The sequence below is a fragment of the Bos indicus x Bos taurus genome, chromosome 1 (assembly GCF_003369695.1).
Source record: "Bos indicus x Bos taurus breed Angus x Brahman F1 hybrid chromosome 1, Bos_hybrid_MaternalHap_v2.0, whole genome shotgun sequence".
Classification (NCBI taxonomy): Eukaryota; Metazoa; Chordata; class Mammalia; order Artiodactyla; family Bovidae; genus Bos; species Bos indicus x Bos taurus.
The window spans coordinates 38844192-38855586 of record NC_040076.1 but is presented as its reverse complement, the minus strand read 5'-3'; positions in this window follow the sequence as shown (position 1 = coordinate 38855586).

Below are 11395 nucleotides of genomic sequence, written 5' to 3'. Positions count from 1 at the left end.
GAGGAGAAGGGGATGACAGAGGATGAGATGGTTGGATGGCATCACTGACTCGATGGACGTGAGTCTGAGTGAACTCCGGGAGTTGGTGATGGACAGGGAGGTCTGGCGTGCTGCAATTCATGGGGTGGCAAAGAATTGGACACAACTGAGTGACTGAACTGAACTGAACTGATGGCTGAACACTCTATCCTCTTAATATATCTCCAAAAGATATTTTCACAAAATATCATGTTGATTCACTAAAATAATAATTAGGCAAGATGAGCAAGAGGTGTCTATGTGATTATTTTAAATGACATTAGCTCCTAAAGTTGGGAGTTAAACAACATGATGAATTAGGAATCTATTACTTCAAGAAGAAGAAAAAAAATTAGAAGATCAATATTCAGGGGCATGCCAATCCCTCCGCTTCAAAACAAAGGACATTTTGTTGTATCTTTCATCTCTTTGTACCAAAAATGAAGCTCATTGCTCAGAAGGCCTCTAAAATTGTACAAATACCATAGTCCATACCTAGAAATTGTCTTCTGGCCCAGAAATAGGGTGATATAGGAGGCTTCCAGTTTGAATGAGACCTGGAGCAAAGAAGGTCTAGCACCAGGTCATGCTGCAGTGCAAGCAGTCCTGCCACTCAGACCATATGATCCGGCACACCATACTGTGTCAGAGATTTCAGTGGTGGAAAATATGCATTGTGGACCTTATGGAGAGTACCACTGGAAAAATCACAAATGGAGCCCTGGGTTCCTGGACTAAAACCATGTCAACTCTAGCAGAGAATTACATATGTTTTAAAATATAGCTACTGGCATGATGCTGGGCCCTGGTAGAATTGGAACTTTGGGGCCATAAATAAACAGGAAGCCTACTTTACACTGAAAAAGACATGTGGAAGGAGTCCCATAAACATAGAATCTACAAGTCACATTCACCTTCAGTAAGATAGCAGCCTGATAGAACATTAGAATTACCTGATGTAGGTGTAGCTGAAGTACCATCTCAGAGTATATAACTGAATGAATTGGGTAAGCAGTCATAGTTATGAATGAACAGCAATTCTGACCTGAAAAGAGTCAGAATCTTAAGGAATGCTGCCAAGGCTTCAGAATCTTAAGGAATGAGGTCTGGATCATTCTATGAGGTAAGCTATCAAGATTAACAGAAGTCTGGCAAGGAAAATTTATTGTAGATAGTAGTGAGTGCCAGTTCCAGTCTCGAGACCAACTGCAGGAGAGTCTTTGACCCTCTTATTCCAAGTTTTCCCTCAGGAAAAAAATCTCATCAGTGCTTGAATGAATTGAATCTGTGTGGAGAGGTTACGCTACATGGCCCAAAGAGTGGACTGCGGCAGAAATGAGCCACACAGATCCTTGCTTGTTAATGAGTGTTGACTATCTGGTGGCCTCTAGCTGTTAACTCATTCAAAATGTTCATCTCAGATTTCAAAGCAAAGTTGTTTCTGCTTTAGAGTGACTTTCAACCAATGATTGTTTAAGGTGGTGCTCATTGAACAGCAATTCTGATTTGAACCTAGCCATTCTCTCTCCACACAGGACTCCTCTAATTGGCCTCTAATTGGGCTAAAAAAGACTTTGAAGAGTCAATAACAAGGTCTGATGACTATCTCATCCTGTCCTGCTTCCCCTCCTTTCCTTCCATGGATGTTACTCATAAAATCTTTCACACACCTAACTTTATCTTGTCATCTGCTTCCCAGAGAATCCAGCTTGCCTCAACTAGCCAGTCTTCATACATTCTCTGATGTCCTTAAGGAAAGATCTTTTAGAAGATTTTAATACCATAACACTTTGCAACTAGATTAATAGGAAGTGATATGGGAATGATGATTTTTTTATATCCTGATAAAGCAAGACATTCTAGACACTCTTGTGATTGATAACTATACTGTCAACAGAGAATGAAAGATATCAAAAGGAAGACTTACGACTGAATAGTCAAGCTACTAGCTTTCAATTTACTATGTAAAAGTGCCATAATCTCATAATCTTATATTAACAGCTGTCTTCTAGTAAAGAAGAGGAAAAAAAAAATGTGCTTATGATTAACACCTACAAATTGAGAGAGGTATAAATTTTAAGCACAACAAAGATAGAGGAAAAATATATTCTGATCTTTATCTTGATTCCATGAATCATTTTAAACAGAATAGCATGATTTCCAAATAAGTGAAATACAAATTAATACAAAAAATAATTTTGAGATAATAAAATAGCTCTTAATATTGAGTATTCAGTTCAGTTCAGTTCAGTCTCTCAGTCATGTCCAACTCTTTGCCACCCCATGAGTCGCAGCATGCCAGGCCTCCCTGTCCATCACCAACTCCCAGAGTTCACTCAGACTCACGTCCGTCGAGTCAGTGATGCCATCCAGCCATCTCATCCTCTGTCGTCCCCTTCTCCTCCTGCCCCCAATCCCTCCCAGCATCAGAGTCTTTTCCAATGAGTCAACTCTTGGCATGAGTGGCCAAAGTACTGGAGTTTCAGCTTTAGCATCATTCCTTCCAAAGAAATCCCAGGGCTGATCTCCCTCAGAAGGACTGTTGGATCTCCTTGCAGTCCAAGGGACTCTCAAGAGTCTTCTCCAACACCACAGTTCAAAAGCATCAATTCTTCGGCGCTCAGCTTTCTTCACAGTCCAACTCTCACATTCATACATGACCACTGGAAAAACCATAGCCTTGGCTAGACGAACCTTTGTTGGTAAAGTAATGTCTCTGCTTTTCAATATGCTATTAGACAATATAAAATTGATTTGAAATATGCTAGGATCTAGTGCTTATTCTTCCTGTGAAAACAAAAGAAAATTTCTTTTGTTCTCTTGTGGTTATAATGAGTAGAATTTATTATACTCAGAAAGAACACATGTTCACAGAAATTATGCCCTTTATAATTTTGTTGCACATTTTATTACCATGCCTTCAGTGGTATTTATCATTTCATGGACAATTGGCAGCTTAAAAGGTTCAAACACTAATATTTTAATTCATCTACAGACTTATTTCAGAAATGAGCTATATACAATGTGGGTTCCCTATTACATCTTCCCTTGAGCAAATATCAGTGTCAACATGTAACTATCTTTTACAGTTTTACCTCTTCTTGAGAATGGATATTTGGCATTTGATTATTTCAACAGAGAGATTTTATTTGAAAAATTAGAGCTGTCGGTATTAACATCATCAAAGGAGTGAATTAAATTAGGTTTTGAACATGAGTTTAGTCACACTAATTTTAGGACAGTCAAAAATTTTATTCACTATTGCATTTAAAAGTGAACATAATCCAGTGTGAGAACAAAGTTGTAAAGGTCAATATATTAATAAAAAGAAATTTTCCTTTACTTGAGTATATTCTTCAAGACATTCAATCTTTTTGAATTTGACAGCTTCTACATTATAAATGTAAACTTTACATGACAGGCTTGCCATAGATTAATTATTTTTGTTCACCAGCTTCCTATTAGTTCATTATAGCTTGCATTTGTAACAAAAGACTAAGGTGTTGGATCCATTTATTCAGAACCAGACAAAAAAGTAAAGTGGTAATTTACTTGAGAAGTAAACTCTAGTAGAAAATGGTTATTTAAGGGGGCTATTGATCAACTCACTCTCTGCCTCAGAGAAGGCAGTATTATTAATACACAAGGTAGTTCACCAGACTCAGAAAGTAATTAAATCCTAAAACTGGAAAGTGGTAGAATCTCTCTTCTTAGAAACCTTTGAGACTAGAGTAGATATTTTCCTTTGGGTGTCTTTTAGCTCTATAATTCTTTGATGATGAGATGATTGTGGTATTTCTTTTTTGAGATCATTTTAGCAGATCCATCTACCGCAACTGATAGGAATGCAACTTTTTAAAGTTAATTAATAGATTTTGTCAAAGCTGTTTTAGATTTACAGAAAAATTAAGCAGAAAGTACGGAGAATTCTTGGACTTTCCAGGTGCCTCAGTGGTAAAAAATCCACCTACCAATGCAGGAGACGTGGGTTTAATCCCTGGGTCAGGAAGATCCCCTGGAGAAGGAAATGACCACCTACTCCAGTATTCTTGCCTGGGAAATCCAATGGATAGAAGAGCCTGGTGGGCTATAGTCCATAGCATCACAAAAGAGTTGAACATGACTTAGCCACAACAACAGCAATAACCCAGTTCTTATATGGCTCATTTTCTCTACGGGCTACACAGTTTCCCCTGTTATCATTTTAAATTAGTGTGGCACATTTGTTACAACTGATGAATAAATATTGATATATTATTACTAATTGAAGTCCTTAGTTTACATTAGAGTTCAGTTCTATATGTTTTAAAAAATGCATAATGTCATGAACTCACCCTTAAAGTTTCTTACAGAACAGTTTCACCACCTTAAAAATCCCCTGCATGCCACATATTTGTTCCTTCTCTGGCAATCATTGTTTTTACTGCTTCTATAAGTTTTCCTTTCCTATAACACCATACAGTGAATTCATATCACATTGTCATTTTTAGACCAGCACTACCTTTCCAGGGCTGAATCCCCCCATCCCTATTTTGGGTATTGGTGCACCTCTCAAACAGAAAGTCAAAAATGTTAAAGAGTTTGTGCTGTATTGCATTAATGATTAAGGATAATAATCATAATAAAGAGCATTACATTCTACATAGATGAACAAATACGAGTTTGAATTACAACCTACATCAAGATATGGCTTTTATATGCAAGTGTATATTTTGTGGCTTTCCAGGTGGCTCAGTGGTAAAGAATCTGCCTACTAATGCAGGAGACACAGGAGATGTAGGTTCAATTCCTGGGTCGGGAAGATTTCCTGGAGTAGGAAATGACAGTATTCTTGCTCCATGGGCAGAGGAACCTGATGGGGTACAGTCCATGGGTCACAAAGAGTCAGACACAAATGATCATGCACGCATATACATTTTCACTTGGTATATTTAAGCTGCTAAGGATTGCTTTTGACTTTTTAGTATCTAACATCTGTGTGAAAACAGATTCAATTTTTCTATTAAGTTTATATACAACCTGAAGCAAAATATTGCTAATATATCAGCTACAATGTGTATGATCTTTCTCAGGTTTGCTCCCTGTAGTGGAAATCAGCATCAACTTATTATTCAGATCCCCTTTAAATATTTTTTTTCTTACAATTGTTTTAATAAAAAATAAGGGACCCTTTTGTCCCCTGATTTTTGATGGTGATGTCAGTTGATGACTATAATGGCTACAGAAATTAATCACATTTACATTGTTCTCTAGTCATGAGACCAGAAGAGGAAATCTATGATCATCAGCATCTAAGTTAATTTTTCACTCTAGAATCATTAAAATTGCAATATCTTTATCATTTTAGAAATACAGTACAGTGTACAAAATATAGAAGTATTGTGAGTACTAATTTATATTCCTCGTGGTTAAGTAGAATAGCTGCAGAAAGGCAGAATGATACTTTTTCCCCTCAAGCCCTTTCCTGAAAAGGTTTTCCAGAAATTATGGAGATTTGAGACTGAAAAGTAAAGCTCTTTTGAAAAAAAAAAATCCATACTTTCCATTCCTGCAGTGAATAAAGCCAAACACTTCTTGGCACACAATTGGTAACAGGGAAGGGAAGATGGAGCAAACTGGAATAGCATGTAACAGATCCATGTAGAAAACTAAGTACATGAAAGTTACACTGTTTCTTAGAAAATATAATCAACTGTAAATTCCCTGAAGAGATGCTTGCAGTTGGTCCAGTTACTCCTATCTTGTCATAGAACTAAAAGACACTTTTGGCTATGATAGGTAGAATATTCTTCATAGAAGAATAGGAGCTAGCCAGTAAGTATTTCTAACAGACAGAAGAAAAAAAATAGCCAATCATTTATTTCTCTCTTTGCTAGTTATGTTTTAAATACTATTATAAATGTCTATATAAAATTTTATTTTTAATATTTTCATTAACTCTATAAAGAAGGCCCTAGTATTATACCCATTTTACAGGTGATGAAACTGCTCTCATTTACCTTTTTTTCAGGGACAGTCCAAGAAAGAAGTGGTACTCAAATTAAAACAATCTCAAGCTAGAGGCTAAGAGCACTAGAGTGTTGCCTATCTTTTCTTTATTTCATTATCTTCTTTGTTAAACAGATGAATATATTTCAGAAATATATACATATTTAAAACTGATATGGATCTTTAAAAGAGGGTTATGTGCTATCTTAGTTGCTCAGTCGTGTCTGACTCTTTGCAACCCTATGGACTGTAACCCACCAGGCTCCTCTGTCCACGGGGATTCTCCAGGCAAGAATACTGGAGTGAGTTGCCATGCCCTCCTCCAGGGAGTCTTCCCAACCCAGGGATCAAACCCAGGTTTCCCGCATTGCAGGTGGATTCTTTACTATCTGAGTCACCAGGGAAGCCCAAAAGAGTGTTATAGAAGTAATTATTTAATTTCAAAGCAGATGAGGTAAACTGATATGATCAAAGGATTACTATGTCCTCTTAAAATTCAGGTCCCATTGTTATGCCATACATTTTTCATAGGATCTCCTCTCTAGAAGATCAATAAAGCACCCATTCTACTTATCATAAAGTTATTTCTTAATTTAAAGGGCATTAGTTAGACACATTAGTTGGGGCATTAGTCTTTCCCAGTAGCTCAGTCGGTAAAGAATCTGCCTGCCGTGCAGGAGACCTGGGTTCAATCACTGGATCGGGAAGATCCCCTGGAAAGGGAAGTGCCCACTCCAGTATTATTGCCTGGAAAATCGCGTGGACAGAGGAACCTGGTGGGCTATAGTCATGGGGTCACAAGAGTCAGACATGACTTGGCAACTAAACCACCACAGTTAGTCACATAATGCTTAAAACTCAGATGGTTTTACATTTGTTAGCTATCTGCTTCTTTCCAAGGTAGTGATTTAGAAAAATCTTTTAAACTGCTATTTGTAGAAGGATTAAAAAATTAATGAGAAGTGAACCTCTGAAAGTTCTTGACATCTCAAACTGAAATTCTTATAAAAATGTATTTTATTTCTTTTTCTGCAGAATTTATCATTTTCCCCCTTTCTTTTTCAGCTACAAATGTTAGGAATCTTTGCGATCTATACAGATTTTATGACAACAGATCATAGGAATATACAGTACCAAATGTCAAGGAGCTACACAGTCCCAAGGCCTGATTTCTCCCTTCAATGAGTTGATCATTCATTTAGCAAGATGGTGTGTATGCAAACAAAAATGAAAGCGACAACAAAAAGAAGACATAAGAAATAAATTTTTATTCATAACTAGGGGCAGCAAATTTTTTTTCTGTAGAGGTCCAGATGCTATATATTTTAGGGTTTATGGGCCTTATATTGTCTCTTTCTTATATTCAACTTTTTATTATATATCTTTAAAAATGTAAAAAACATTCTTAGTTCCTGGGATATTGAATTAAAAAACATTGGCAGATCAGATTGGCCTATGGGTCATAGTTTTGCCAATGTCTGACCTATAACAATATTTTTAGAACAGTGCATTTCTACTATCAACAATGAAGCTCGAGACAATGAACTAATAATCAAATAACTAATAATTAAAGATCTTCACTTGTACATATACAACACATGAGACCTATGTATTAATAATAAAATCTTTCCCATCTAGCATTAGGGTACAGTCAAGCTAAACTCTGTAATATGCCCTTATGAAATAAAAAGTTAGTGAAGAAAATCTCTAAGTGTGTACACACATGTACACATTCAACTTGTCACAAAAGCTCAGGACAAAAGTCATCTTTCTTTTTATGCCATAAGAAATGTTCCATTCCAATACTCTTGCTCATAAATTTTCCACTCACTAGTGTACTACTCGGAGTTCTCTTGCCTGGAAAATCCCATGGCCGGAGGAGCCTGGTGGGCTGCAGTCCATGGGGTTTCGAAGAGTTGCACAAGACTGAGCGACTTCAGTTTCACTTTTCACTTTTCACTTTCATGCATTGGAGAAGGAAATGGCAAGCCACTCCAGTGTTCTTGCCTGGAGAATCCCAGGGACGGGGGAGCCTGGTGGGCTGCCGTCTATGGGGTCGCACAGAGTCGGACACGACTGAAGTGACTTAGCAGCAGCAGCAGCACTGTACTACTTTTGTGATTTTGTTCTGATTTCCCAGTGCACCTTTTATTAGAAATAAGAAACTAGAAATTATTAAAAATATTTAATAAAGACTTCAATAATGGCCACAAAAAGTAGAGTAAAAACAGAAAAAGAAAATAAAGTCTTACAGATGTAAATAAAGCTACGCTATAAATTGTTTGTTGTTGTTTAGTCTCTAAATCATGTCTGACTCTTTGTGACCATAGACTGCAGTCTGCCAGGCTCCTCTGTCCATGAGATTTCCCAGGCAAAATTACCACAGTGGGTTGCCATTTCCTTCTCCGGGGGATTTTCCTGACCCAGGGATCAAATATGCATCTCCTAAATTGGCAGGTGTTTTTGTTGTTGTTTTACCACTGAGCCACCAGGGAAGCCCTCCTATAAATTACAGTAAAATAATACTGTTCATATTGATGACTTTATTCTAAAGTGAAATTATGTTCATTAGCTTTTTAAAAAAATATAGGAGAGTGTCCAATAATGTTCAGAAAGACTTCAATTACAAGAATTATGACATTTGGAGTTATTATGTAATAAACCCAGAGATAACCTTTGAATCCTCATCTCTTTGCATTCACATAGTCAAGTGTGTTGTCAAGGTCCTTCCAAACACATTTTCAAATCAATTTTCTCTTTTCCATTTCCACCACTATATTTAGATTTTCTCTTAAGGAACAGTTATAACTTTTTTAAATGATTATCTGACTAGAGTCTCTCTGAGACTCTAATTTTTCTTCCATTTACCTATCTGAATTAAATATCTAAAACAAAGATCTGATCTAGTTGTTTCTCATCATAGGTACTTTCAATGGCTCTGCATTTTCTACAGGATCAAGTCCAATCTTCCTAGTATACATTCAAACTTGGCCCAACCCATCTCCCTTGGCTTGGTCCCCACCCATCTTTTCATACAGGCTCTGAACCAGGTAGCTTCAATTCTTCCCACAAGCACCCCCTGCTTTTCCCTGCCTGCTAAATTTCATTTCCTGCTTCCCTACCTGTAACTCATCTAGTGAGTCATCTTTCAACACATGACTGTCATCTTATATTTTTGAAAGCTTTTTTGACAACCCTAGATTGAAACCATTATTATCTCCTTTCTCTCCTATAATAGTTTGTTTGTACAATTAGTGCAGCCATTTGTCAAACTATCTTTTATTTATTTGTGTGCACATCTCCCTCACCAGACTATGAGGTCTTCTATGAGATTATCTATTTTTACCTTCAGGTTTCTAGCACAGTCCTGGCACACTTAATCAATGATATTGAGTTGAATTAATTGGTGTGTCTGGATGCTTATAACCAGGACAAAGTGTGTGTCTGTGTAGAACAGAAATCTGATTAGGTGTTAGACTTATGGACCAAAGCAAAATTTATTACTCAAAATAATAATTTTCTGCTGATCAAATAAAACTGAAATTATATATTGAGACTTTAATCATTTTTGGTTAGAAACTTCATCTCATTAAAATACAAATCCCTCTAAAAGTGGAGTGATATGTTAAACTGTTATTAGGGATTTAGTCCAGAGAGTCAATCATATAATATACATTGTAGGGGAAAGGTAAAAACTGGGAGAGTTCTAGGCTCCTATATAAAGTTGATTATAATGGTTATTTTTTGTGCCAACTTGGCTAAGCCATGGTACACAGACCTTTGGTCAAAAACCAGTCTTGATGTTTCTGTGAAGGTATTTTTTTAGATGAGATTAACATTTAAATCAGTGAACTTTTAGTAAAGGAGATTACTCTCCATAATGTGGATATACATCAATCAGTTGAAGGCCTTAAGAGAAAAAAAATCTGATGTTCCCTGAAAAAGAGGGAATTCTGCCTCAGTGGACTGGGGCTTCAATGTCAACTCTTCTTTGGGTCTCCAGTCTGCTGCCTGAGCTGCAGGGTTTGGACTTGCCAGCCTTCAAGATAATGTAAAGGGGAAAGTGGGTTACTAAATACTCAAAAGACTTTTTTTTAATAGTCACCATTAAAGCTAGTCATGCACAAGGCTGATTTCTAACACAGAACTTTTGAAAGCAAATGTGGAACTTCAAAATAAAGCAAATGTCAAGTATCATAATATAAATCTCAGATAACATTTTACCTTGTTTTACAGTTTCTCTTCAGAACAATTGGCCTATACATGTTATGTCATTTTTCTTCCAAGTAAAATTTTGATATTTTTATGTGGTCAATTTATAATATCTAAGGGAGAATTACACATTTTATAGGCTGTATTCTCAAACTGGTTAGGTGGCATCCTGTTGCTAATGTCATTAACATTTATTATTTTCTTTCTAATATCCTACAAATCTCTTAGGTTCCAGTATTGTTTATTTTTCTAGTAACTGCTTTAGCAGAAACTAGCTTATATGTACTTAATTTATTTTAACCAAAGATTATTCAAAATGAGATACTTTCTCAGAATCAGTATTTTCAGTTATAAATTTTTATCAGGAAATAAGAATGTCTTTACAGTTTAATGAAAGTATCAAGTTAGTTTCATTTGCAAAAGCAAATCAAACGGTAGTTATAATCTTAGGAACATAGTACTTTTCTTAGTGTATACTTCTTCTAGAAGACCCGTGCTTTCTATATATTATATAACTATCAGTAGCCTCATTAGAGCTAACATAGTTCCATTACTGAAATAATTTACATTTTCCTTTTCAGTCTATTTCCGTCATTCACACAACCTTAGAAGTAAAGTATCTCATAGCATCATCTGGCTCATTTTCCAAATTCCCACACTCTGGCAATGGAATTACCCAAGACTCTGACTACTCATCTCATTTTAGAGTCATCCAAAAGCAAGGATTTCCCAAGCTTGATAAGATTGTATATCATGCATCTTAAAGCCCTACAAATCTTTACAGCATGAGATGAAATGTATGTGTAGATCTGTATGCACCTGTATAAACATATGCACTTTAAACTTGTTAATACAAATTTAACAGATATAAATGGAAGTTTCCCATTAATTATTTTTGTTTGTTTGTTGACATGATAATTAAAAAATGTGACAACTTTCTGATATAGACAGTCTCTCAGCAATATCTGTTACCAATATCACGCATAAAATGCTTGAACATTTCCTGTGAAAAGAAGCTCATTGCCTCACAGGAAGGTTAAGAAGGCTGAACTGTCCTTAGAGCTTTAGAAAATTGTGTCATATATTAAGTATAATGGTTTAACCCTATACCCTACATTGGACCACTCCCAAACTGTTCTGCAACCATTGAAATTTCCTTGAGTTAGTCTACCATGCC